The sequence below is a fragment of the Vulpes vulpes genome, chromosome 16 (assembly GCF_048418805.1).
Source record: "Vulpes vulpes isolate BD-2025 chromosome 16, VulVul3, whole genome shotgun sequence".
NCBI lineage: Eukaryota > Metazoa > Chordata > Mammalia > Carnivora > Canidae > Vulpes > Vulpes vulpes.
In genome coordinates, this window is record NC_132795.1 from 51,192,578 (window position 1) to 51,220,145 (window position 27,568).

General features: G+C 50.7%; 1 long non-coding RNA gene and 1 pseudogene across 1 annotated transcript in view; both read left to right on the top strand.

Annotated features, from left to right (window-relative positions):
- LOC112934067 (uncharacterized) overlaps positions 1-27,568 on the top strand; it is a 68,668-nt gene that overhangs the window by 31,040 nt on the left and 10,060 nt on the right. The gene's annotated exons all lie outside the window — the stretch shown is intronic.
- On the top strand, positions 16,308-16,950 carry LOC112934066 (transcription elongation factor A protein-like 2; annotated as a pseudogene).

Consider the following 27,568-nt stretch of genomic DNA (forward strand, 5'->3'; position numbering starts at 1 on the left):
AGTGATCTTAGTCTATGTCTCAAACTCGTGAGGATGATGGAATGTGTGGCTCTTGACTCTTCTGGATCTGCTCATAGCTGCCTCAACACAGAGGACAAGGTAGATGCACAGAGGGCATCTGAAAGTCTGCAAAGATGTCCAGCAATGTTACTCAGGGAGAATCATGACTTTTGGTCATATTCAGGGTGTGGGTTGGAGGGTCTATTTCAACTTGTCCCTAGGCAGGAAGAGATACTCAGATACCTGCCCTCTGCCAAGACCCCAGCTCTCTGACAGCACTGAGTGGGAGAGAAAGCACAGCTATATAGAGAACAGCGCTGGCCTGGAAGAGGGTGCTTACCCAAACATGTAGAGTCGGGGCCTGAGCGTGTATGCAGGTCCCTTGGGTTAAGGCAAGAATGCTGCCCGTAGCGGTGAGCGGGTCAGCAGCCAGCAGAAGGTAGAACCATGGGGAAGGTGAGCTGAGCTCTTACTGAAAAAGTCTGTTCTTAAAGACTGTACTTTACTTGCAGTCATGAACAAAGACTTAGAAATTTCCAAGCTGACAAATCTTGATTCCAAAACAAGAAGTCTATGTTCTAGTATGGGAACATATCAGACACAATGAGAATATGTGCATGCGTGTGTGTAGAGGCACTAAAGAGCATCAAACTTGGGACAGAACAGATGAATGTTTTCTTTGGGTCAATAATGAGGGCTCATTGGTGGTTCTTCAGTCAGACTATTATTCATGGTCTGTTGGGAATAAATGTTTACAGGTTTCAGAGTTGGGATTCAGTCACTGTGAAAAAAATCCTTTTGTCACTTCACGATTATGCAGAAGGAGTTAAAGACTTTAAACTCCTTCTACATATTATTTTCTACATATGGCAGGTTGGGATTATAATGCAGAGAGGAGTAAACCAAGTAAGAAACACCGATTTCCTTTAAAATGTTGCTTCGGTGACAGGGAGTCTATTTGGCTGTGGCATGTTGGAGCACTGGACCTTGGACTGCCAGTTTTGCTCTGATCTCTGGTACACAGCAGAGAGAGCAGATAGGTTTTTGTTTTTGTTTTTGTTTTTTTAGATTTTATTTATTTATTCATGAGAGAGAGGCAGAGACATAGGTAGAGGAGAAGGAGGCTCCACGCAGGGAGCCCAATGTGGGACTTGATCCAGGGACTCCAGGTTCACACCCTGAGCCAAAGGCAGATGCTTAACTGCTGAGCCACCCAGGCATCCCGGTTTTTAAGTCCATCTCCTCCTCTCATACTCATTACTCAGCTTCAAATAATCTTAATCCCTATAATTGGATTATGACAAACTGGGATTTCCAGAGGCTCTAAGGGCCAACCAGAAGCCAAAGTAAATCCTCCCTGTAGGAATATGTCATTTTAGCCCTCAAATTATTTCTATAATTCTTCATATAATGATTGAATCTGACACTCATCAGAAATATCAAAGCACACAAAGAAATAAGACATGATCAAAACCCAAGAGAAATAATAAGTAATAGAAACAGACTCACAAGGGCTCTAGCCAATAGAATGAACAGATATAGACTCTCTTTTTTTAAGATTTTATTTATTTATTCATGAGACACACACACACAGAGAGACTCAGAGACACAGGTAGAGGGAGAAGCAGGCTCCCTGCAGGAGCCCGATGTGGGACTCGATCCCCAGACCCGGGATCGCACCCTGAGCCAAAAGCAGATGCTCAACTGCTGAACCACCCAGGTGTCCCAATGTAGACTCTTTAATGGCTCTGTTTTTAATATACTCAAAGACAAAAAATAATGAGTTAAGTTATGGCAAATCCCTAGAAACTATTTTTAAAAAGAACCAAATTGAAATTCTATGTCTGAACAATACAGTAACCCAAATTCAGAATGGAAGGGTTTCATGCAGAATGGACATAGCTAAAAGGAGACTCAGTGAATCAAAAATAGGTCATAAAAATAAAGAATGGAAAGTCATCAGAATGGAATCCACAGATACAAAAGATAGGGTAAGAGATACAGGAGATGTGCTGAGAAAGTCTAATATACGTAGACAGGGTCCCCGAAAGAGAAGAGAGAATTTGAACAGAATGACATCAAGACGTTTTGAACTGAATACTTTGAAGAGAATGATACTGAAGACAAATTATCTAAGGTTGTGGGGTGCAGCTTACACAATGCCTAGAGGGAAACTTATAACCCCCAATGCATATCTTAGAAACAAAGAAAGGCTGAAAATCGATGAGCTTAGCTATGATCTCCAGAAATTAGAAAAAAAAGAACAAATTACCCTGCCCTCCCCTAATTGAAGGAAGGAAAAAATAAAGATGAGAGCAGAAAGTAGTAAAGTAGAATGTAAATATGTATTAGTGATGATCAACAAAACCAAGATTAAGTCTTGCGGAAGACCAAGACATGGTGGCTGGTGATGCTGAAACAGGAAAAAAGAGAAAAGGCACAAATTCCTAGTGTCCAGAATGAGAGGGGGTTATAAAGGGTATCAGAAGCAAAATGCAGTATTTTAATATTAATGTTAATATTTAAGAGGAAGAGAAAAACCCCCTTGGAAATGTACAACTTACCAACATCGACAGAAGAAGAAATAGAAAAGCTGAAAATCCTATAAATACTTGAATGTATAAGTCAAGTCCTCTTTTTAAAAAGGTTTTATTTATTCGAGAAAAAGAAAGCGAGCATGGCAGGGGGAGGGGCAGAGGGAGAGGGACAAGCAGATCCCCACGGAGCGCAGAGCCCGACATGGGGCTCGATCCCAGGGCCCAGGACCCTGAGATCATGACCTGAGCCAAAGTCCGATGCTTAACCAACTGAGCCAGCCAGGCGCCCCTGTAAATAAAGGCCCCTTGATGAAGACAATATTGTGCCCAGAGAGCTTTACCGGTAAATTCTACCAACCAGACAAGAAGAAATAATGCGAGCAACTCACAAGTGTCTTTAAGAGTGCATCTTGTGCATTTTAACCATTCAGTAGTGGTTAAAGTTCACATTTTTTTTCAGTTTCAGATACAAAGCTCACCGTCTGACTCCTGCCCACATCTCTTACCCGCCCCCGTCCCTCCCATATATGCTGTTTTCTCCCCTGCCCAGCAAAATGATTTGCGTCTCCCTGAACTCGCCGTGCTGTTTCTCGCCTCTGGGCCCCCACATTCACCCGGGCCTACTCAGTGCTGGGCTTTCTGGATCCCTGGTGACCATCCTAGAGGGAGCTGCTGGTCCCCTTGTCTGGGTGGCTTTTCCGCCATCCTTCACCTATAATTCTTCATAGAATGATTGAGTCTGACGCTCATCAGAAATACCAAAGCACACAAGGAAATAAGACATGATCAAAACCCACCAAGGGGGGTTTTGACCTATTATGACCTATTTTATGACCTTCGCCTAGCTCCTGCCTCCTCCTCCCCTCTCTGTGTAGTGGTTGCCTGTTACAGGTGTGACTCTCTCTCTCTTTTTTTTTAAGATTTTATTTATTTATTCATGACAGACACACAGAGAGGGAGAGAGAGAGGCAGAGACACAGGCAGAGGGAGAAGCAGGCTCCATGCAGGGAGCCTGACGTGGGACTCGATCCCAGGTCTCCAGGATCAGGCCCTGGGCTGAAGGCGGCGCTAAACCACTGAGCCACCTGGGCTGCCAGGTGTGTCTCTTCTCCTGTACCGTGGTATGCACAGGACATAGTGCCTGGGTGTCCTCAGTGCCTACAGCGATGCCTCATGCACAGTAGGCACGTACCTGCTGGCGGCATGAGAAGGGAGCCAACACCCAGCATCAATGCTTGCAGGGCTCCACTGGGTCTTCTAGACCAGTTCCCCTGCTAGCAAAGGAAGTGTCAGAGTTAGGAACCGGTCCAAGGTCACCAGTGAATTAGAGGCAGAGGCAGGTAGAACAGAACCCAGGGCTGGCCCACCGCACACCATTGTCTCTCTGTCTGTTTGTTGATGGGACTTTTCCTGCCACGGCCTTCCTTTCTGCTGACTCCAACTTTGTGCCTGGCCCAAACTTTACCTCTCAGCCTCCTTACCCAGCGCACGTGTCCCGTCAGGAAGTGTCAAGTGATGCGTTCAGGCATGCATCCCCGGACACCTCCGGGCCTGAGCTCCGGAAGTCCACCCTGTGGCTGTGAGCATCTTTGTACACATGCGTGTGTGTACGTGTGCAAGGAAACTAGATCACTCAGGGGTCCTGCAAAACCACTGGCAGCCAGAAAGATACGGTTTTAGAATAAATTAAAAGGAAGTAACCCATCAGCAATGATTAGCAGAATCAAGAGGTAAATCCTTTATGTTTATTTCAACGAAGGTGATTTTAATTAGCAGCCATAGATTTCTCTGGAACTGGACATTAGTTTTATTGATTGGGACCCACGTTTTGCAGGGCAAGGCATTTTGATGCAAACTAAAAAAATCACTGTGTAGATTATTACCGAATGCATGAGTTTCACATATTTCTTCTAGGAAGGGGTGTGTGTGCGTGTGTGCATGCTCCCACTCCCTCGAAGGCACGGGCCCATGTGGTTGACATTGGAACCAAAGAGATGACTGACTCAGTAGAGAGTGGTAGGGAAATCATTTGCATCCTGGAGGGCTCCTCCTTGTGTTGTTGCTTCGTTTCCACTTTTACTGTGAGTGATAAGCTTTTGGTAACTTAGGAGACAGATCGCCTTGTTGGCCAGGACAAGCCTACAAAAGCACCAGCGCAGCACAAGTCCCTACCAGAGCTGGGAGCAGGACCTCACGGGCTCCAGAAAATGCAAACACTCCCACCGACTGACTGGCAGCCAGGGCTTCTCGGGAACCCGGGAGAGGACCATGCAAACCAACTGTGCGAAATGACCACAGGACTAGAGACGCAGTCCCGACTATCAGGCTTGCAGACTCACTAGGTCCTCTCCCTTGGCCTTAATCATGGGCAGAAAGGTTTTCTCTTCTGTAGATAAATTTCAGGCAAGAACTGGTAAGAAAGACGTGCACAGGGTTTACCCCCTACCCCCACACGGTCCCATGGAAAGGTCACTTGAGCCCTGTTGGCCATCTAAAATTGTGTAGTAGCCAAATAAAAAATAAAAATTAGTTGAAATTCATTGTGATCTTCATCTCATTTAACACCAGGCATCCAAAATATTATCCGTTCGATATGTAATCTGCATAATTGCTAATGAGGTATCTTACATCCTCTATGTCACACGCGTTGAGTCCCGCAGTGGGGCAGTGACAGGTGACAAAGACAAAGCAGGAACACAGAGGTAGCAGTCACCTCCCCACCTTTCCTGACTAGGCCACTTGCCGACTCGCTAAGGCCACCGTGAGAGCCGACTCCGGGCACTCCTGCCCCCAGACAGGAGGTGGGTGGCTCAGGGGTGTGGCTGGGTGAAGGGTCTTGCAGGCCCTGCTCAGACCTCTGCAAACCCACGCCCCTGAATTCCTGTCTGGTTCAGTCATCAGTATTTATGGAGCTGTCGCTGGAAAACATCACATGGGTCACATGCTGTCCCTCAGCTGCCCTCCCCACGTCTCCTTTCCTTAGGGGGGTGTGGCTTGGAGCCTCTCTGCCCTGTCTCCCTCCCTGTCCTGTCAGTGCTGAGAGTTCCAGTCCTTGGCGTTGAGATAAACTGCCCCTGTTGCTGGAGAAACCTCAGCCAGGGGGAAGGGGGTTTGTCCCCCTCAGCTGCAGCAGAGCCCAGAACCTTCTGCACTGTAAACCGTCCTTGTAGATACTTCCAAGACAGGGACCTGCAGAGGTGAGTGTTAGGTCCTGGGACAGTTCCCTCCAACCTCTGGAGGGTCTGATTCCAGCTGCTCGTCTGACTCAGGAAGCTGTGGCCTTGGGTAGCACCGTGGGCACTGACACCTGTATTTCCGAGTCATGTAAACATTTGGCTGCTTTGTCGGCCCCTCTTCTCACCCATCTTCCAGGTGAACTGTCTCGGTCACAGGTCCTCTTGAAGACAGAAGAGCTTCATGGGCACGTCTCTCTTCTCCTCCAAGGAAGAGGGCCAAAGAAAGAAAAAGAGAGCTGAGACTCTGGAGCGGGTTCCACTGGTGGCCGTTCTGTCTCTCGGGCCCTGGAGCCCTGTCCTGGTTGTCACGATGGGGGCAGGACACCTTCCTGGCACATGGTGGGAGGTGGCCAGGGATGCTGCATCCGTGTCCCGCCGCAGAGGACGGTGCCCAGGGGAGAAGGCTGGCTCTGGGGGCCACTTGGGGTTGAATCCCGGCTCTGGCCATTCCTTGATTTGGAACAGCAGGCAAGGTCTCCAATCTCTGTGCCTCTCCTTGTTTGTCAAATGGGGACAGTGATAATACAGTCCTCCCAGGGTTCATCTGAGGATTGGAATGAATAAATACATATAAAGCCATAGAACATGCCTGGCACATAGTAAGTGCTTTTAAATACCGATTACTATGTCTCAGTCATGTTAACGCAGCTCCTTAGAGACAGACTCTGCTCTAGGTGGGGAAGAGGCCATGCAGTAGTGAACCAAGCAGACTCCTGGGGTGATGGCCTCAGGTCGTCCCCCGTGGTCACTGTCCCTGGAGGTGGGCCCTGCCTGGGTCTCTCCACATGCCCTGGCCCCAAGTCCCCCAAGCCTCCCACCCGGCCTGCTCCCCCGCTCCCCTGCCTGTCTGTCCCCACGCTCTGTGAAAACTTGGTACCCTTTGTCTCTCCCCATCCTGCACTCCCACTATTAGCGCCTTAGTGTAAAGTCCTCATGATCTGTAAGGACCCCATCAAGTCCGGCCTAGACCAGTTGAACAGCCTCTTGGCTGGACCCCTGACCATGCCTCTGCCACTCTGTGTCCTAGAAGAACTTCCTTCCTTCTTCTTCTTCTCCTTCTTCTTCTTCTTCTTCTTCTTCTTCTTCTTCTTCTTCTTCTTCTTCTTCTTCTTTTTAAAGAGATTTTATTTTATTCATTAGAGACATAGAGAGAGAGGCAGAGACACAGATGGAGAAGCAAGCTCCCTGCAGGGAGCCCGATCCCAGGACCCCAGGATCATGCCCTGAGCTCAAGGCAGAGGCTCAACCACTGGGGCCCCTTGAAGGAACTTTCTTACCTACACATTCTCCTTATCTATGGGGAAAACATCTCTATGCTCATCTGCATAGAGGCAGATGCAGCCCTCCCAGCTGGGCCCCTCAGCCGTCCTGCCCTGGGCTGGGGATGCCCTCGGGACAGAGGGTCAAGGCATGAGGCTGTTCCCAGGGGAGTGATGTGTCTCGGTCAGGCCAGCCCTGGTCTTCCTGGGAGGGGGAGGGCTCCTGCAGCTTGGAACACACACGTCCTATTGGGCAAAGCCATCCCGTGTCCCGCCTAGATCATCCCGGGGAGAGGCTGGCAAAGGATTGCATCTCTCAGTGGAGGTGCGGCACGGTCCCACTGCAAAGGGTTCGGGTGCCAGAAGGATGCAGGAGCGGGGTCTTTGTGCCAAGCACCCGCAGAGCGAATGGAGGACCACCTGCGTCTTTGCAAAGCTCCGTTAAGAATTACAGAGGCAAGTACCGTGGGGCCCGTGAGTCAAATCTTAGAACAAAAGATGATCATCCCTTCTGGAAAGAAGAGCTCGTAGCCACCGCTTATTCCTGACTGAGTCCTTGTTGCCTCTGTCCGGAGATGGGGGAGAACGGTGCGGGCATGTGCTTCTGCTTCTCACCCTCGAACCATCCACAGCCTTGTGCTATCACACCCTTTTGATGTACCAGTGGCCTGGGAAGGGAGGTCTCTGCCGACGTGACTAATAATTTTTAAATTCTCTATGTGACAACCATAGGGAATGAAGAGCAAGACGTAATTTCAAAAATAATTTTTTAAAAGTATCGCTCCAGTTATCACTATTTATGTCCTCAGCTCGCTTTATGAGTTACGTGTGCCAGGCAGGGCTGGGCTCTTTATAAACGTGATTTCATTTACTGCCACACAACCTCGTGAACTGGGCCTTATTCCTTATTTGCTCTGGGGCCCAGAGAGGTTATGGGACTTGTCCAAAGGCACCTGGGTAGGACAGGGTGAGCCTGGATTGGAACTCACGTCCCATCAAAAGCCAGACCCTTCGATCTGCCCCAACCATAAGCACTGTTGTCCCACACGGTGAGCTGGAAAGAATTCATTGGTTTGCTCCGAATAGATCAAGTCAGTGAGTCAGCGCATAGAACTAGGTGCCTAGCAAGCCCATTGTAGGTGCTGGAGGAAACAAGCTCTCGGGCAGGACATAGTCTCAAGAAGAAGCCAACATTCCACTTACGGGGAAGAAAAGAAATACTCGGACAAACAAAACAGGTGCTGATGCTGGTCTATGCCACGGAGAAAGGGAAACCAGGTCCCGGGACACAGCACTCCCAGGGGGTGTAGTGGGCCAGGAAGTGCTGTGTGAGCAGGCCCGAGGAATGACCTTGAGGCAGCAGGTAGGTCAGCTGGAGGACGAGTGTTCGCGGTGGGAGAAAGTACCCAAAGCAGGGCCAGGCACTCCCTGTTGCCCTACAACCTCCTGGCTGCTCCCTCGTGGGGGTCTGCTGGCTCCCGGGCCTGCCCTATCCTGATTTTCCCCGTCATTGTAAATGGCACTACCGCCCATCCAGGAGCACAAGCCCAAACCACGGATCATCCTGGATTCCCTCTTTCTCCTCAACCCTGAAATCGAATCAGTTGTGTCCCGTAGGCCCTACCTCCACCCCATTCCCGGCTCCGTGCCCTTCCCCACCAAACTCCCTGCCACCATCTTTGGCCAGACTACCAGCGTCTCCTGCCTGGGCCGGGCCCATGTCCCGGGCCTCAGTCATGCCCTCGGAAGGTCTTCTTGGAAGCATAAGTATGATGCTATCACTTCTGCTTGAAACCTTCCAGTTCTTCCCTTCTGACTTAGGATAAAATCCAAACTCCCCACCATGCCCATGATGCCTCAGTGGCTCACCCCACTCACAGCTCCTAGCTCACCCCACTCCACTCTTGGCTCCAGAAAGGTGCTTCCAGTCTCCATCATCTGTCCCTCAAACAGGCCACGCTGCCCCCTTTCTTGGGCCCTTGCACTTGCTGTGCCATGTCCCCAGCATCTCATCCTCTAGACCCTCCCTCTGGTCACTCGCCTCCCCATGGATGCTGTCCCCAGAGGCCCCCAGCTAGAGCTGTCCCCAGCTACACACCGTCTCTCTCTTTCCTGTCTGACCCTCCTCCCGGACCTCACCAGGTGGTGCTCGTCGGTTTGTTGTGGGTGCCCCCAGCTCCCCGTTAAACTCTAAGTTCCAGGAGAGTGGGCCCCCAGCTCAGGCTGTTCCTTGCCACATCCTGGCATCGGTGGCCCTCAAGGATCATTCGTTAGAAGACAACGTAAAGACCCTCTGTTGGCACCTGTAGGATGAGGGGTGTGTGCTGTAAACAGTAAAACTCCACCCAAATGTTCATTAATGTGACTGAATAACCTGTCAGGTGTGAGGTGGTTCGATACTAGAAGAGAGGCACGTGGGGTGGGGTGGCTCGTGGCTGAGATTCCTAGCCCGAGAGTTGGACTGACCTGAAACTGTGGCCTCCTCCTCACAGGCGATCAATCCCGGGCATGCCCCAAATAGCGCTAAGCCTCAGTCTCCCAGCTAAAAAGTAGGGACAGAGGTTCCCACCTTAGAAAGTCATCATGGGGATTACATGTGAGAATGTGTGTAAATGGTTTACATCACCCTTAACACGTAGTAAATTCTCCATCCGGATGGTTTTATTATTTCATTATTATCATGAGGAGGAGGAGGGTGATGGTCAGGGCTTAGAAAGGGAGGTAAGTTAAAGATGTCTTCAGAGAGGAGGTGGCATGTGACCTTGGCCTTGGACAATTTGATGGGTCTGGAGGATATTTACCATCAGAAAGACGGGCAGTGATGTTGCTGTTGTCTGTCACATTCCCACCACCTGACGAGATGCAGGGAGGCGTTATCACCATGTCACGGATCAATAAACAGAGACTTGGAGCATTGAAGGGATATGTCCAGTGTAGGACGGGGACCAGTCCAGAGCCCACGCCCTTTCCAGTTGGTGGTTTGCTTCCCCTCCAGCCTGGCGACTCTCAGAAGACAAGGACGGGCTCTCACCATTGTGTGCACGCCTAGCATGAACATGCACTCAACACCTCCTTGTTGAGCTGACCCGGGCGTGAATCCCACCTTGACCTGCTTCTTAACTTCGTGGGCCCGCACAAGTCACTCATTTCTTCATCTATAAAATGCTCATAGTGGCGTCTGTCTCCCAGACTGGCCATGAGAATAAGGTCAGATAACAACCATGAGGACACCTAGTATAGCACCGGGTTTGTGGCCGTGGACGTGCATACACAGAGAGGGACAGAGAGCGCAGAGGGAGGGGAGGAGGGGGAGAGACACGTCCAGGTGGAGACGGGTGAAGATTCCAAGTCGGGAGCAGCATGTGCAAAGCCAGGCGGGTGTGGACACGCAGAAGGTGTATGCGGAGCCAGCGTGGCTGGGGCATGATATGAGGCGGGGGCGGAGTGCGAGGTGAGGATGGAAAGAAGGGCAAAGGTTGGACCGTGGAGAACCAGGCGCACAGTTTGGACCCAACTCTGTTGGCAATGGGGCCCAATCAAGTTCTTAAGATTGGAGTATGACATACGTCCTGGGAGGTCCATAGCGTGCACACTCGTCAATCTAGAGGTTGATGGAATTTCACATATACATACACTCGTCTCATCACCATCAGCTTCAGATATAGAACATTTCCAGCGCCCAGGGAGACGGCTCATCCCCCTTCCCGCAAAGGCGCCACCCTTCGGACCAGTCACCGTGGATGACTTTACCTGTTTGTATTTTCTGTAAATGGAACCGTGCAATCCTTCGAGTTTGGCTTCTTTCACTCGACATAACGTCTGTGAGATTCATCCAATTTCTTGCACAGAGCAGTAGATCATTCCGTGGTGCTTCTACGTAGCGTTCCACTGAACGCACACACCACACTTTATCGGTCCATCATCCTGTCGGTGCACTTTTAGGCTGTTTCCTGCTTTGGCTCAGGTGAGTAAAGTGGCACCAACATATCTGTGCACGTGTGTGGGGACATGCATGCTTGCTTCTCCTGAGCATGAACCTAAGAGTGAGAGTGTGGGTCCCAGGGAGGCTTATGTTTGGCTTTAGGGGACATTTTCAGGTGGTTCTCCAAAGCGTGCTGAACCACTCTATTCTCCCCCCAGCATGTGTGAGAGTTCTAGGGGTGACAGAGCCCCGGGAGCTGATTTGGGGACACACTCTGGACCAGGTAGAGGTGGAGAGGCAGTAGTGGCCTGTGCTGGGGACAGGCTTGAGGATGACTCCACGTGCTCTGCTGAAAGCCTCACCAGGAGCTATGTTTGCAGGATGCCTGAGACCCGTGGAGGCTTCTCCCACCATGGTTAGGGCCCCACTGCCTGGACATGCCCAAGGCCCCCCGGGGAGATTCTGCTTCTGTAGCTGGGGCCAGGAATAGGTTTGGTGCAGCACCCTAGGCACCTACAAAGCACAGCTGCAGGGCTTGGACACCTGTTAGACCCTCTTGCCAGCCTCACCCATCCCTGCTCTGTGCCCGTGGAAAACTGGGAGGTAAGGGTGGGTTAGAGCCCCCAGGGTCCCTGGACTCAGATATGGCCTGTGTGATGCCCTCTGCAGCCTGGGCTCTGGCCAGGGCCTCGGCCACTGCATCTCAGCCTTCCTAGTTGGTCCTCACGCTGCCCAGCTTCCACCCGGACCATCTGCCTCCCCCGTCCTGCCCCCACCCAAGTCCCCAGTCCCATTTTGGATTACTGCTCCTAGGAGGCTAGAAGCATAGCTTACCCTGCCCAGATGTAGCCCGCTGGCCCATGGCAGGATGGGGCAAGAACCTCAAAGCGGGAGCCCCTCAAGGTCAAGAGGGGGGGCTTTTGTGTCTCAGATTCACCAAGCATGGTGGATGCTTGCGGCCTCCATCTGAAGTAAGCAAGACCCAGGGGGTTGGAGAAGGGCTCCCAGGAGCTACTAGGGGTGCAGGGAGGGAGGGGGCCTCCCTGGAGCCAGGACTCCCTCCCAGCTTCTGCAGCGATGCCAGCAGGCAGCTTCTCACAGCAGCTCCATCACACTCTGTCCGCAGCAGGAAATGACATCGCAGCAATTGTTAATACCCACTCATGTGCAGGAAAACAAATTAGATGCTGCCATCAGGCTCTCGCCCTGGGACAGGGATGATGTTACAAGAAGGGCTCTTCTCCGGGGCCCTCAGCTCAACTCAGCTCCACTGAGACGATCCCTGGGTCTTGTAGCTCCAACACCCTCATCTCTCCGTCCCGGGTGGCTAGACTCCAAACCCGTGTGACTTTCTGTGACATCATAGAAAGGAAAAGAGGGAGCTGATGCTCTTAGGTGACCTGTGGAAGCCCGTTCCTAGCTATGAACGTTCCTCGTTATTCTTTGTCATCAGTGTCCCATGGTCTATCCCCTGTCCCATGTACTGTCCCATGGTCCATCCTCCTACCCCACACAGTGCCCCATGGTCTGTCCTCCTGTCCCACACAGTGTCCTGTCTTCCCATCCCACACAGTGTCAGTGCCTGTCGTATGAGTTTCTGGTGTAGCTGGGTCCCAGATCACACACCAGAGTCCACTCTGGCTCCTTTTCTCAGGTTATGGGGTCACTGGGGAGGAGTCCACATGTGCTCCTTGGTCTACGTGGAGACACCCACATGGGCTTCAAAGAAACCCACATGAACCATTCCCCTCGTGTCCTTCAGCCCAAGTCATCGGCTTAACAGTCCAGCAGATATGAGGGGCAGCCCTGTGCAGGTCTAGAAAGAGGCAGGCCTGCCCAGACCCTGGGTCCTCCCCTCCTGGCTGGGCTCCTTGGCCAGCTCCTCAGCCTCCCCGAGCCTCTCTTCTCTCCCTCGTCCGCAGTATGAAGTGGAAGTTAATGACCATTCCCTTGGAGGGTTATCCGAGTAGGAAATAATGATCCTGCACTGGGGTTTCTACATCCATCTGATGCTCCTGAAATGTTAGGGTCCATTATGGCCGCATCCTGTGCTTTCTCTCTTCGGCCTTTGCTCACCTTGTTTCCCCAGACTGGAACTGCTGTATCCCTTCCTCTCAACTCCAATCCTTCCAAAACCTCTGCTTCTGACTTCTTCTCCCCACCCCAGGGGCTGACAGTCCTAGGGCATCCCTCCTTGGGGTCAGGGTCGGTGCTCCCCAGGTGCTCTCCCTCCCTACACCTGTCAACCTGTGACAGCGAGCCCACCACCCGCAGCGGATGCCAGGATTTCTTTCATTCATTCATTTCCTCATTCATTCATTCTTTTGCTCCCCACTGTAATGCCATCCCCGCCAGGAGGCAAGTATGCCCAGGGTTCAGTCTGTGTGCTCTGGGGAAATGAGTATTGCCACTTGTGAGCTCAAAGCTTCCATGTGTGCTGCACCTTATTCTCTTTCCCACTTTTTCACCAACACTGGTGTTTCCTACAAGCCCATGTTCCTATGAATACATCTCATGTGACTCTCTTCTAGAAGCTGAGTCACACTTCAAGGGGTGTATCTGCCAATATGGCCCTCCCAGCCTTGGGGGGGGGGCACTTCCAGGCGGGTGAGCAGTCGTGGATCTATGTGACAATTCCCAGGGGACAGATGTCCCCAGGGGCCTCTGCAGCATCTCAGGCTTGTGGTGCCGGAACTGGACAGGCAGGAGTGGAACCCTTCCCAGGAGCCGGTCAGTCCCTGCTGGCCGCGTCCATCCCTCCCAGCTCTGGCATTATCCACCTTCTGCTGGTCTCAAGGCGTAAAGTGAACCCTTTCTGTCATTTTCACTTTGTGGTTGGTTTTTGGACAACAGATGCTTTCAAGTATCTTTTCCTCAGCTTGTGGGCATCTGGGGCTTCCTCTTTTCCAAATTCACACTGGTTTTCTATAAGGTTGCTGTCTATTGTTGAGCACGCATTTTCTCAGTGAATTAAATTCTTATTTTGATTTTCTCATTTTAAAAATATGTTGGCATCTGTACATTGTTTTCAGTCTCAAACTTTTGACACAGTGCTAATATTACCGCTTAAATATACTGAAGTCAACATTTATTGAGCATTTATTCATCAACTGTTGTTCTGTGTGCTTGTATAGAAACTCCGTCCTCTCTAAAGTAGGTATTACTATCACTAATCCTATTACTGTCCCTACTCCTCCCACTTCCAGATGTAGCAGCGAGGCATAGAGCAGCCAGTTCTTTGACAGTCAGTAGGGTGAGAAGAATCATGCCCCCTCCCAAAGGTAGCCCTGCCCTAGTCCCTGCAACCCATGAAGGAGCTGCTTGCAAGGCAAAAGGGACTTTGCAGGCATGGTTAAGTTGAGGCTCTTGTGACGAGGAGACCGTCCTGTGTCATCTAGGTGGACTCAGTGCAATCACATGGGTCCTTCTAAGGGAGGAGGGAAGCAGGAGGGTCAGAGCCAGAGGAGATGTGATGGGAAAATGAATGGAAGACCAGAGGGTGGGAGGTCTTATATGGCTGACTTTAAGAAAAGGAAGAGGCTTTAGAAAAATTCTGTGATGATATGGGATTTGTGGAACTGAGAAGAATATACATATATTTTTGAAAAATCCCTACTGTGTAGCAATAAAATTTGCTACACACAGGTCACATACCTGTCCTGCTTCTTCCAGGGCACGTGGCCAGGTGGCCTCCTCCAGCTCCTGTGCAGGTATAAGGGCACGGAAGGTGGGCAGAGGCAATTTCCGCCATTTTTGAGCCGGGGCCCTGAGCCCCCTCAACTCTCTTTCTTCTTCTGCTGGCTGGATATTGATGCCCCTGGTGGCCCCCATAAAGGTCCCTTTATGAGGACTAAGTGATGCCTGGAACAGAGCACCCCCCAAACCACCACTGACCATCATTTGAATATGAATGAAGTCCAGCTCTCTGGTTTCAGCTGCTGATTTGAGGAGTATGTGTTAGAGTAGCAAACATTATCTTAACCAGTCCAGGGTCAGGGAATGATTGTATTAGCTACTGTACAGGGTCTGAAGGATGAGAAGAACGGGGTGCGGAGGAGATGAAACAAGAATGGTTGTCTGCACTGGGCTGTGGAGGACTGTAGACTTCAGACAGCAAGTTTGGGGTTTGGATTTTTGCCCAATGTGGGGCCTGCTATGGGTTATATGTTTGTGTCACACCAAAATTCATATGCTGAAGCCCTATTCCCCAGTATGATGGTACTAGGAGTGGAGCATTTTGGAGTTGATGAGGTCATAAGGGTGGTGCCCTCATGAATGGGGTCAGCACCCTTATAAAAAGAGACCAGAAAGATGACCTCTCTCTGCCATATGAGATCACAGCAAGGAGGCAGTGCCCACAAGAGACGTTCTCAAAAGAGCTCTCACCAGGCACCAAATCTGCTGGCACCTTGATCTTGGACTTCCCAGCCTTCAGAGCCATGAGCAACGAGTGTTTGTTGTGTAAGCCCCCCATCTGTGGTATTTTGTCCCAGTAGCCTGGACTAAGACAGGGATGTTGAAGAGTTACAAGTTAGAATTCAATGGTCAGGATTGAATTTTGGAAATATAACTCTGTGATTAAATAAATTAAAGCACACCCATGTATGGAAACATTTTTCAATCATTAAACCTAATGATATAGAGCAAATTTTTTACCTGGAAAGATGTCTACAATCTATTAAGTGAAAAAAAAAAAAAAAAAAACAGTGCAGCTTGTGCAGCAGGGTAGATAAAGCAGACCTGTGGTAGATTGCATCGCCAGTCCAGTTCCATGCCCTTCTGTATCCACGCCCTTACCCTTGCGATTTTGCCATGCCCTCCCACCGTGGGTGGGGCAAGCCTGCGGGTCTGTGGGCTGGGTTTGGCCGTGTGATTTACTTTGCCCACAGAAAGTGATGGAGGAGATGGTGAACCACTTCTGACACTGCCTCCACTTGGTCTCTGGCACCCAAGCTCTCACTAGGGAAGAACATTCTCAGGCTAGCTACTGGTTTCAGGAGGAAGATGAACAACGCATTTGGTGCCGAACTAAACTCCCCAGCCAAGAGCAGCAGAGCCACCCAGCTGAGCACAGCCTGGATTGACAGACCTTAGACAGCCTACAGATCATAAAATAAATGATCATTGTTTTAGGCCACTACATTCTAGGATGGTTTGCTGCAAAGTGTTCTTTTACGGCAACAGCTAACTGGCCTCATATCTATATGTATAAACAAGCATTTAAAAATCTGGAAGTCATCTTGAGGTCGGATCCAGAGCAGTTTGCGAGCTCCTAATTGTTGCTCCAGGTTCTTTCAGGTCTACATGTCTGTCCTCAGCACTCTGCAAGGCTAGAAAAGGAGGAGGGATCTGTTCAGAATCCCTGCAGGACAGGAAAAGGAGGGGAAATCTCAACATGGAAAAACTCTGCAATTAAAATGAAGGAATGACTGAGAACCAAGGAAAGATGGAATACAAAGAACAGCCACAGGATGCGGGAGAGCCAGAAGTAGCTTGTACTGAGGAAGACCAGGAAAAGTTAGAAAATGAGAGAAAGACAGACGATGAGCAAATACTAATGGATAAAGAAAAGTCAGAGAGTATGACAAAGCCAAAGGATGGAAAACCAGAGGAGAGCAAGGGAAAGCCAGAGAGTGACGGAAAGCCAAAAGAAGAAAAGCCAGCCATCGAACCAAGGGCTGCAGGAAAGCGCCCCAGCTGGGGATGATGTACCCAGGAAGGCCAAAAGAAAAAGCGACAAGGGGCTGGCTCCATGCCTCAAGGAATATAAGGAGACCATACACGACATACATTTGAGCAATGAGGAGACGACAAGAGAATTTGATGAGATGGCCAGGGTAGAGGGTGCGGTGAAGAAAACCAGACAGAAATTGGGGTGGGGGGATTATTGGATGCAAAAAAGTTTACAGGACCCCTTCCACCCAAGGGGCCCAAGGGAACTCAGGGGTGGGTGTAGGGCCCCACAGAGGGGCTTTGAAGACATTCCTTTTGTGTAGTGTCCTTTGTAGGCATTTGCCCAGGCCCTGTGTTTTAACCTTATGCTAATCTTGGTTTAGCTATCACTCTCTGTTACCCAACTGCAGCCCTTGATGTTTCAGTAGATTTTTGTCCATTGCATGGAAAAATGTTTATGGCATATTGTAAAATTAAATAGTTTGATGAACCATTAAAAAAAAAAAAAGCCTGGAAGTCTAGGTAGTTGAATTTGGAATCATTTCCTCTTTATAGTATCCCTATTTCATGAGCATGCCTTAATTTTTATAATAACAAAAAAATGAACAAATTTACATTTTGGAATAATTTGGACATAGCCTGGAAAACAGATTAGTTGAGGAGGGACTGAAGTCTGGAGAAATGAGGGGTCCGTTCAGGAGGTTACTGCAAGTTTCCAGGGAAATGCTGAAGGCCTGAGCCCATCAGCACTGCCCCCTTCGTGACAGCGCCCCATGCCTGTGTTCCCCCTCCATGCCCTTCCTTTTGAAAACCTGGTTTCAAAGTGAGCAGTCTCGCTGAAAAGAGGTAATAAACCACATCCAGAAACTGATGACAGTTAGTGGCTTCTTTCAGGAGGGCATTTGCAATTTAATGGGACCAAAGAGCTATTCTCAGAAGATGGAAGTTTGGGGACTGGGAAGCTGGAAGGTATTTTTGGTCTGGGAGACAATGTGCTTTGTTATTCAATCTTTTTTTAAAAAATTTTATAAATTTATTTTTTATTGGTGTTCAATTTGCCAACATATAGAATAACATCCAGGGCTCATCCCGTCAAATGCCCACCTCAGTGCCCGTCACCCAGTCACCCCCACCCCCCGCCCACCTCCCCTTCCACCACCCCTAGTTCGTTTCCCAGAGTTAGGAGTCTTTCATGTTCTGTCTCCCTTTCTGATATTTCCCACTCATTTTTTCTCCTTTCCCCTTTATGCCCTTTCACTATTTTTTATATTCCCCAAATGAATGAGACCATATAATGTTTGTCCTTCTCCAATTGACTTATTTGTTATTCAATCTTATCCTATTGCATGGATCGAGGTCCCTACCTTCCTTGCTACCCACACTGTACCCATGAGCTCCTGATGCTCCTCCAGCCATTGTAGAGCTCAGCCGGAGGCATGCACCTGGGGCATCAGCTAGGTGAGGAGAGAGGGAGGGACACTGCAAATCAGCATGCACTGGGGTGAGATTGCAGAAGTCACATCACACCTAAGCTTTTTCATGTCTGGACCAAGGATATGAGATAATACAATACAAAGAATATAGTATAACAATAATATAATATTTGAAGGCAAGAGTAACATGAGGGATCAAGATCCCAGAGAAAAGGGGACTCATGTTCTACACCTCCTTCCCTCGAGACATTTGCTGATTCCTAAGAAGCATGAAACAAGAAGCTGAGAAGCCAACAGAGAGCGATGGCTCACAGCACTGTCAGTTCTCAGAGAACTGGGGAGACAAAAAAAATCAGGGCTACTGAGGCAATCAGGACTTGAGGGTTGAAGATTCAGGGAAGAAGAAAGGCAGAGAGACACAGGTCCAACACTCCACACAGCAGCTATGCCCCTCAAGCGATTTACTCACATGTAAGCCACCTGTGCTCAGAGGATGAGAAACTGAGCAGAAAGTGGCTGCCAACTGCCGAGAAGGTAAGCAGACATTCTGGGAGGTTCTCAGTGGTGGAAGACAAGAATTGGTGTTCAGAACCCTTCAGAGAGGAGCAGTCTGATGTATGACTGAGACTCCTTACTGGGAACCAACCCTACAGGGCTCTGCTTGAAGAAAGAGTAAACCTGAAATAGATCAAGACTAACAAAAACGGAAATACAGCCTCGAATCAACTCCTTCCCTCTCTAAGCACCTGCCAAAATCTAAAGCAAATTCTGTCTGGAGGAAGATAAACATTATCCAGAATCCCTAAAGTTTTTACACAATGTTATAGCATTCAGTAAAACAAAACAAAGCAACGCAAAACAAAAACAGGTCTACCAAGAAACAAGAGCAGAAGAAAAAAGTGACAGTAGAAACAGACCCACAGATGACCAGAAACTAGAGTTGTCAGACATGAAAATCACAATAAAAGTTATCCATGTGTTCAAGGACAGAGGTGACAGTGGAGAATTTTTAAAAATATTTTATTTATTGAATCATGAGAGACACACAGAGAGAGGCAGAGACACAGGCAGCAGAAGAAGCAGGCTCCATGCAGGGAGCCTGATGTGGGACTCGATCCCAGGACCCCGGAATCAGACCCTGAGCCAAAGGCAGACGCTCAACCACTGAGCCACCCAGGTGCCCTAACAGTGGAGAATTTTTAGCTGAGAACAGGAATTTATAAAAATGAATCAAGCGAAAATTCTAGAATTGAAAAACTCAATACGTAAAATTAAGAACTCAGTAGGTGGGTTTAATAGCTACTTGTTGGAAGTAGAAGGTAAATGAGCTGGAAGACATGTTTGCATAAAATATCCAGAGAGAGAAAAGAGAATGGAAAACACGAGAGAAGAGTGTATGAAATACCTGGATGGTATGAAGGTTGTGGCATGTGGGATTGGAGGCCCACCAGGAGCCAAAGTGACATCACAGGCATCAGAGGGGATGCTGGCGCCCTGCTCTCTGACTCTCAGGCCCCAGAACTGTAGAAAATAAACGTCTGTGGCTTCAGCCCCCCAGTCTGTGGTATTTTGTTAGCACAGCCTGCGCTAAGACACTCAAATAGAAAGGAAAACAGATGGTCCCTTTTCCCCTTGGGGAACTGCCTTTTGGAAGAGATGCTTCCCAAATTCCAGCCACACTGGTGTGTGGGATTCTCCAACATCCCAGAGCTGTTCCCTTGGCCTGGAACAAGGATCCTGACCACCTTCATGGGTCCTTCCCCTTTCGGGCCCCTGCTCAGGGATCCCAAGACAGTGAGCTGGCTCATGATCGCTCTAAACACCGGCTCCCTCCCCCACCCACCCCCCCATCACCTTGAACACCCTTCCTGCCTTCATTGTTCTTCAAAGCACACATCTCACCTGACACAATCTGCATTTCTTTACTTGTTTCTGACCAGCTATCCTCACAGGAGTGAGATTTGTATGTCTGGGCAGTTTGTTCTATCCCCATAGGGGCTCGATGTATATTTATTGAATGAATGAATGTTTGAATGCATGAATGGCACATTGGATGGCAGAGCAAAGCATGGGAAAGAGCCTGGGTCCTTGAAAACACCGCTGAGCTGCTGAATAACGTGTGTCCTGGAAGTCGTTCTGGCTCATTCCTTCACTGGGGACCCCATATGAAGTGGGAGGCTTTTTTGGGGACCCCCTCCACTCCCTTTTCTTCCTCCAATACCCTACACTCACGCTCCGCTTACTGATCAACTGCTTGGAGTGTGGCCTTTGCACTCTCCTTGCAGCGGACGCCTGTTGACCATTCGGACAGTTCCAAGTGGCCCCCCCTGCCTGACAGTGACATCTAAGGTAGCTCCCTCCCCACTGACCTGCCTGCTTATCCCCTTCATGACACACGCTATTATCTGAGATTGGCTCACTCACCCTGCGTCCTCTCCATGGCCCATGCTCTCCAGGATGGGGCCAAACCCCATGGAGCCACTTCTCGTGGATTCCTCAGCGCCAAGAGGGGCTCCTGGCACACAGTCGTTGCTCAATAAATGTTGGTGAGCACATGGATCTCTATTTCACAAAAAAGCAGACAAGCCCAGAGGGGTGAAATGACACATCCCAAGTCACACTGTTAATACCAGGCTTGGCACCTGATTCCGGGGCTTCCTTCCTAGAACTGAACTGCTTCCCCCAAAAAAAGACAAAAAAAAAAAAAAAAGAAAGAAAGAAAAAAAAAAGAGGAATGAAAGAAGGTGAGGGAGCTCATAAGCTCCCGAAATAAAATATGTATGTATTTGTGGAAGTGTTTGCTTTGCTTGGTGCTGAGAAATGAACTACAAAACTGTGTCCATTATATAAATTTATTTCATAATGATTTATGCTGAGGATCATGGAAATGTGCGATACTGGGGTTGGAAGGTACCTTAAGATGCATCTAGTGTAATTGCCACCTCATGCTTTAATCTCTTCCCCAGCAGGGGTGCAAAAAGGAATTCCTTGCTTTGAATCTGGCCTAGTGAGAAGATCAAGGCTGTTAAATTGTATCCAAAATAAAAATCAATGCCTTAGAGTAGGAGCCTGAGGGGACTGTCACAGGCTTTAGCCAGGAACCTCAGGGTTTGGGTTCTGGGCATCTATTTTGAATATGCAGGATCCGGTCTTTGCTATTTCCGGTTCTAGAAAATGTTCCAGAAGAGGGAAGGAGCTGATGATGGCTCTCAGAAGAGGCCAGGTGTCTCTATGGGGCTTAGCTTTGGTCACTGAGCCTGGGTTTGTCTTTCCTGACATTGGGAAGGGCTGTTACAGCCCCTGTCCTCTTGGGGCCCTGGAGGGGGGACAAGTGCTTGTCAGAGGCGGCACCAGGCCGTGGGAAGGCTTTTGCTGGCTTGTGAACTGCCCACGGTGACTAAGATGCGTGGAAATAGCAGCTGAAAATGTCACACCCACCTCCCACCTTGCAGAGAGAAAAAGGAACCATTGGCCCAGGGGAACGCAGCCTGTGAGCAAAATGAAGAAGCAACAGCTTATTTGTGGCCAGAGGCGAGGCTGCCCTTGGAGCAAGGGTCGCTCAGGACTGTGTTTGCTGCAGCTCTGTGAAGAGAGCCCTGACAGTCCCACTGGGCGGGGGGTGGCACAAGTTCCTGGTGCCGTGGGTGGCAGGTCAACCACGAACAAAGTGTGCCATGCACAACCCATCGGCTTGGATACCCCGTTTATACAGAGGAGATAATTCCCGCCTTCCAGTGTGGGGGTGAGGCTGTGCAAGGAGCAAAGTGTCCGTCTGCTTCCACCGGTTCACCTGGACGGACCCCCCCACCCCCCGATCCTGGACTGTTCCGTCCTTCTTGACATCGTGTCTGATGAACGGGAGAGGGTCACCGTGTCACTCAGGGGGCGCTGAGCAGCTGTCCTTTGGTCCCAGCCCCCCAGCAGGAACTTCACCGACGCTCACTCCCCGGGGTCTGAGTGCAGCATCACTTAAACCCTCCCGGAGACCCAAGGGCCTCCCGCCGACCACAGCCGGGGTGCTCTGCAGGGCAGAGGCACACGGCCTCCCGGCCAGCACGCACCTTGGTCATAAAGGGTCAACCAAAGTGTTGAGAAGTTGTAGCTGAGTGATTCAGAGAGCAAGCGCCATGACCTCCGAGGGGGGAGAAGGGCCAGCCGCTGTTGGCCCCACCAGGGGGAAGGCAGGGATCGTGGCCTGCGGTGCAGAGATGAGGCAGCCGAGCCCCGCACGGTCACTGGGGTCCCTGCCGGAGAAAACCAGAAGATTGGGGCTGGGCCCCAAACACTGCCCTCTAAGGCCCAGTCCATTAGTAGATGGGGTTGTTTTGGGGCCCCGGTCATTAGTAATAAGCCTTTAAAACCAGTCCTACTTGTAACGGGAATGATCCCAAAGGAGGCAGATGTTGTCTGGGGAGAAAACAACAGGGCCCTTAACTAGACGGGGGTGGGGGGTGGGGGCAGGAGGGGAGGGCTGGTGGCGGCAATGGATACCCCCGCAGCGGGAGTTGAAGATGCTGGGGATGCTCTGGGGCCAGAGTGAGGACTCAAGGCCGACGATGACGGCTGGTACTTCCTCAGCTCCTACTGGGTGCCAGGCGGGCTCCAGGGGCTTCCCAGCTTCACTCGGTTAGTCTGATTAACGACGACCCTGTGATCTCCGGGTCGGCTCTGATCCCCCTCCTGTCCCCAGGAAGCTAAAGCTCCGGGATGGGACATAAATTGCCCAAGATCATTTCTGCCATTCAGTGGCTGAGCCGAATTAGAATCAGTGTGTGTGTGTGTGTGCATGCACGAGCATGGCAGGGAGCCTGTCATCATTCCTTGATTTCCAGAAACTTCCCCTCTGGAACTGCAGTCTCCACAGTGTAATCGATGGGCAAATGAATTTAGTTCTTTTGGCTTTATGTGTTTGATCAAGAAAAGACTTGGGATCTTCTTAGCTTCTTTTGACTTTCGTATTGCTGTACTTAGCTTCGTAGTTATTGGATTCATTTAAAAAAAAAAAAATTCCAGCCCTAACAATTCAGAGATCAGACCCGGGGAACAGGATCAGATTTGGCGGGCTCCTGGAAATGCCCAGTGTGTCCCTCACCTGCAGCTTGGGGAAGCAGCTTGGGGCGGCCAACAGGAGGGAGGGGAGGCCCGTGGCAGCTCTTCTGTGACCTCCCCTGGGGCCCCTTACTGCCCCCTCACACCTCTCTTGGCTGACCTGCCCCTCCTGTGTGGAAACTGCTGTCTGGTCCATTGCTGATGGCGCCTACATTTATCCTAAATCCATCCAGGCACCTCTCCAGGCTGGGAGAGGTCCTCAGGCCTCACTATAAATGTCCCCACCTTCGTGAGGCACTCGCTGGCCCTCCCCTCCCCAGGAGGCCAGGGTTTCGGGCGCATCCTCTGGGCTATCTCTGTCCCTGCTCCTGGTCAGGGTCCTGGGGATGACACGAGATAGAGAGGGAGAGATTTTAGAACCCTTGACTGCCCCTCCTCCAGGGGGCTTGGCATGCACGTGGATGTGGGAGTGGGGAAGGGGGGGCCCACTCAGGCCTAGGTCTCCGACTATGAGCAGCAGGTGGGTGGGTGGCACCGCCATTCTTGGGTGCAGGACTTTCTCGCAAGGACAAATTCCATGCGGACACCTGGAATTTGAAGGTCTGGGAGCACTCCAGTTTGAGATATTCTGTTGACAGTTGATGCAGCATTGAGGTGCTTTCCAGTCTTCGATTCAGAAGCGTGTTGCTGTTCGACTTACGGAACCAGGAGACCATAGAACCGTATACACAATAGATGATAAAACCTTCTTGTAATTTCAAAAAGATCTAAATATACTCACAACAACACTGACGAATCTCCCAGAAACTATGTCAAGTGAGAGAAACCAGATGCAAATAAGTCTGGACTGTATTATGTCATGGATGTGAAGTTCCCAGAACAGGCAAAGTGATGGTTTTTTTGTTTTTGTTTTTTAAGTAGGCTCCACACCCAGTGTGGAACCCCACACGGGGCCTGATCCCACGACCCTGAGATCACGACCTGAGCCGAGATCGAGAGCCAGGTGCTTAACCACCTGAGCCACCCAGGGATAGAAATCAGAGCAGTGGTGTGATGGGGTGAGGGCATTTTCTGGGGGTGCTGGGAATGTTCTAGATCTTACTGATTACATGGGTACATACATCTGTCAAAACTCAGAGACCCTACTGTCACGGTCTGTGTCTTTTACTGCATGTGGATAACTTGTATTTCAAAGATAAAGAAGGACAGCTCTGCCGCCCCCGCCGACCCCGTATAAACGTGTGTGCCTTCATGAGGCACAGTCTGGCGACAGCAGGGGAACCCTTCTGAGATGTTCCCTAGGGGGCCTGGCTGCCGCCTCCTCCCCGTCCTTCAGGGGCTGGTGACCCGGGGCTGCCGGGTGGCCGAGGGACCAACGGCTTGATGGACCGGTGACCGGGGCTTGGGCGGGGGACTGAAACCCCGTTTGGGCCTCTCGCTGTCAGCAGCCGCGCTATTTATAGGTCGCTGATGTCCTCCAGGCGGTGACTCATCCCCTCTGCTTCGGTCCCACGGTGTCTTTAGAACACAACAGGGGGCACCGAGGTGCTGGCGGCAGGAGGGCAGCTGGCCATGGCCAGAGCTGGGGCCGCAGGGGGGGGTGTCCCGAGGTCGGGAGTCTGGGGACCACTCAGCTTCCCCCTCCCTGCACGCGCACACACACACACGTGTGTGCACACCACACAAAGACCACACAGAGACACACACGTGTGTGCACTCACACACACCACACATGTGTGACCTCCACACGCCAAGCACACACACACCACACATGCATACACAGCACACATAGACCACACACCACATAGACCATACACACACACAACTGTGCACACACATACCCACACAAAACTGCACACCACACACACCACACATAGACCACACACACACAATTGTGCACACACACACAAAACTGTGCACACCACACAGAGACCACACACAGAGACACACACGTGTGTGTACGCTCACATACACACACACCACACATGTGTGACCTCCACACGCCAAGCACACACATACCACACATACATACCACACACACACACCACACATGCATACACACCACACATAGACCACACATATACACACCACATAGACCATACACACACACAACTGTGCACACCACACACACACACACACACACAACTATGCACACACATACCCACACAAAACTGTGCATGCCACACATAGACCACACACACGCACAGAGTTGTACACACACATACCACAAAACTGTGCACACCGCACATACCACACATAGACACACACATGTGTGCACACTCACATACACACACACCATACACGTGTGCACTCCACACACCAAGCACATACACACCACACATGCACACACACCACACACACATGCAAACACACCACACATACGTACCACACACAAGTGTCCACTCCACACACCAACCACACACACACACACACACACACACCCCACATGTAGACCACACACACACAACCGTGCGCACACACACGCACCCCAACCTCTATTCTTGTTCTGCCCGAGGGACCACACACAGCATGTGGCATATTAGGGACTCTCTTCAGCAACCACAGACCTTTTCTTTGGAGGGTAGGTGTGATTTGGGAAACAACGAAAAGAATGTAGATGAGAAAAATCTCAAGGTGTAAAGCTATGCACGTAGTGTGAGGCAGACGGACACACCCGAGTCGACCCCCCGTGGGCCTCGCCTGTGCAATTCCCTCTCCTCGGAGGCTGCGGGCCCAGCGCCTTGCCTCTCGCCAACAGAACCTGGCAGTGGTGACAGGTGTCACCCCTGTGGTCAGGTTACGTCATTAGGTGTTTACACCCCTCACAGCAAACTCCGTGTTAGCAGATGGCAGCAAGAGACCCTGACTTTGAGGGATAGACACGTAGGGGGCCCGTGGTAAGAACTGCGGGGGTTTCCGGGAGCTCTGAGCGGCCCCTGCTTGACACCTGACCACCCCCCCTCCAAGTCCTGCAAGTGCGAAGCACTGAACGAGCCCGGAAGGGGACCTGGGGGCCCTGATGAGACCTCAGCCTGGGGACAGGCTGACGGCGGCCCGTGTGGCCTGAGCAGAGGGCAGCTGAGCCACCGCTCCTGAGCCACAGGAGCCGTGAGACAAGGGCTGAGTTATTGTGAAGTCAGTGTTATTTCTGCCGAGTTTGTGGGGACGCATCACACGCAAGTGAAAGCCGGCATGGGTGCACCACTCCCTTGCGCCGGGGGCCTGGCCTCCTCTGCGCCTGCTGCACGGAAACTCCCGCAGAGGTACAGGAGTGGTGAGAGGGGGTGAGTGTGCACCCGGCCCCACGCTCATCTCCACACCTCCGCTCCCTCTGTGGATTCAAGAAACGTAAATGTTGAACCCCACTCAGAAAGTCACTGGCTGATGGTGACAGTGACAGCTAACAGTTGCCGAGGCCTAGTTCAGGCACCGTGTGGGAAACAACTCGGTTAGCCCTTACCACTCCTGGGAGGGGGGCTGCCGTCACCTGCATTGGACAGGCAGGGAAACTGAGGCCCATACCCTTACACACTGAGTGCGCATGGGCTCACAGAACCCCCCAGGGCTGGGCTTCGGACAAGCCCGCCGGGCCCTGGGTCTGAGCCCCTCTCTGCTCGGCCCCCATCGGCCGGGTCCCTCGGGCAGCCAAGCTAGACGAGCCCAGAAAGCTGCTGTTGATGCCAGGAGGGCAGGAGCCACTCTGGACACTGGGGACGTGGTGCTGGCGGGAGCCTCACCCACCATGCCGTGGGTGCTGGCCACCCCGTCCGAGCTCTACGGACGCTGAACCTTATAACCTGCAGGTAATGCCCCACGGTCAGACCTGGGGGAGGCTCCTTTGCGTTCTGGACACTTCTTGCCCTGGCCTTTATAACTGACATCTCTATGCCTTAGCACCTGTTCCTGTCCCCTTTGCTCACTCCCGAGTCTCCTTTGTTGAAAATTCCAGTTGAAAAACCTCCTTTGATTAAAAAAATGTTCTTTGAAAGGGACTTTACGTATCCCATGAAGAAGGAGACGTTTCTAACCTTGTTATTTTATATACGGGTGTTGGATTTCGTCAGCAGTTTCTCTGAGTTTCTATATGTCATTCTATTATTTTTGGAGGCCCATATGCAAGGATTATCTCATACGCACTGTTTCTGATCTCAATGTGTTTTTCTTTGGTTAATAAAAGCCACAGTTTATAAATCAGGCATAGAAAGATGGCACTTCCGTCAGCTTCCAGGATGATGCCATGATAAAATCCACAGCTTACGTCTTCATTTCCTTCCTTCCTTCCTTCCTTCCTTCCTTCCTTCCTTCCTTCCTTCCTTCCTTCCTTCCTTCCTTCCCTTTGTCTGATTTTCCTGGAGAGAAAGCTCTCCAAACAGCATTTTTAGGAAACAGGAGACCTGTGTTCCAGCTGGTTTGACCTTCATGCCCAGATGCACCTGCAGAATATTTCCACTGTTTTATG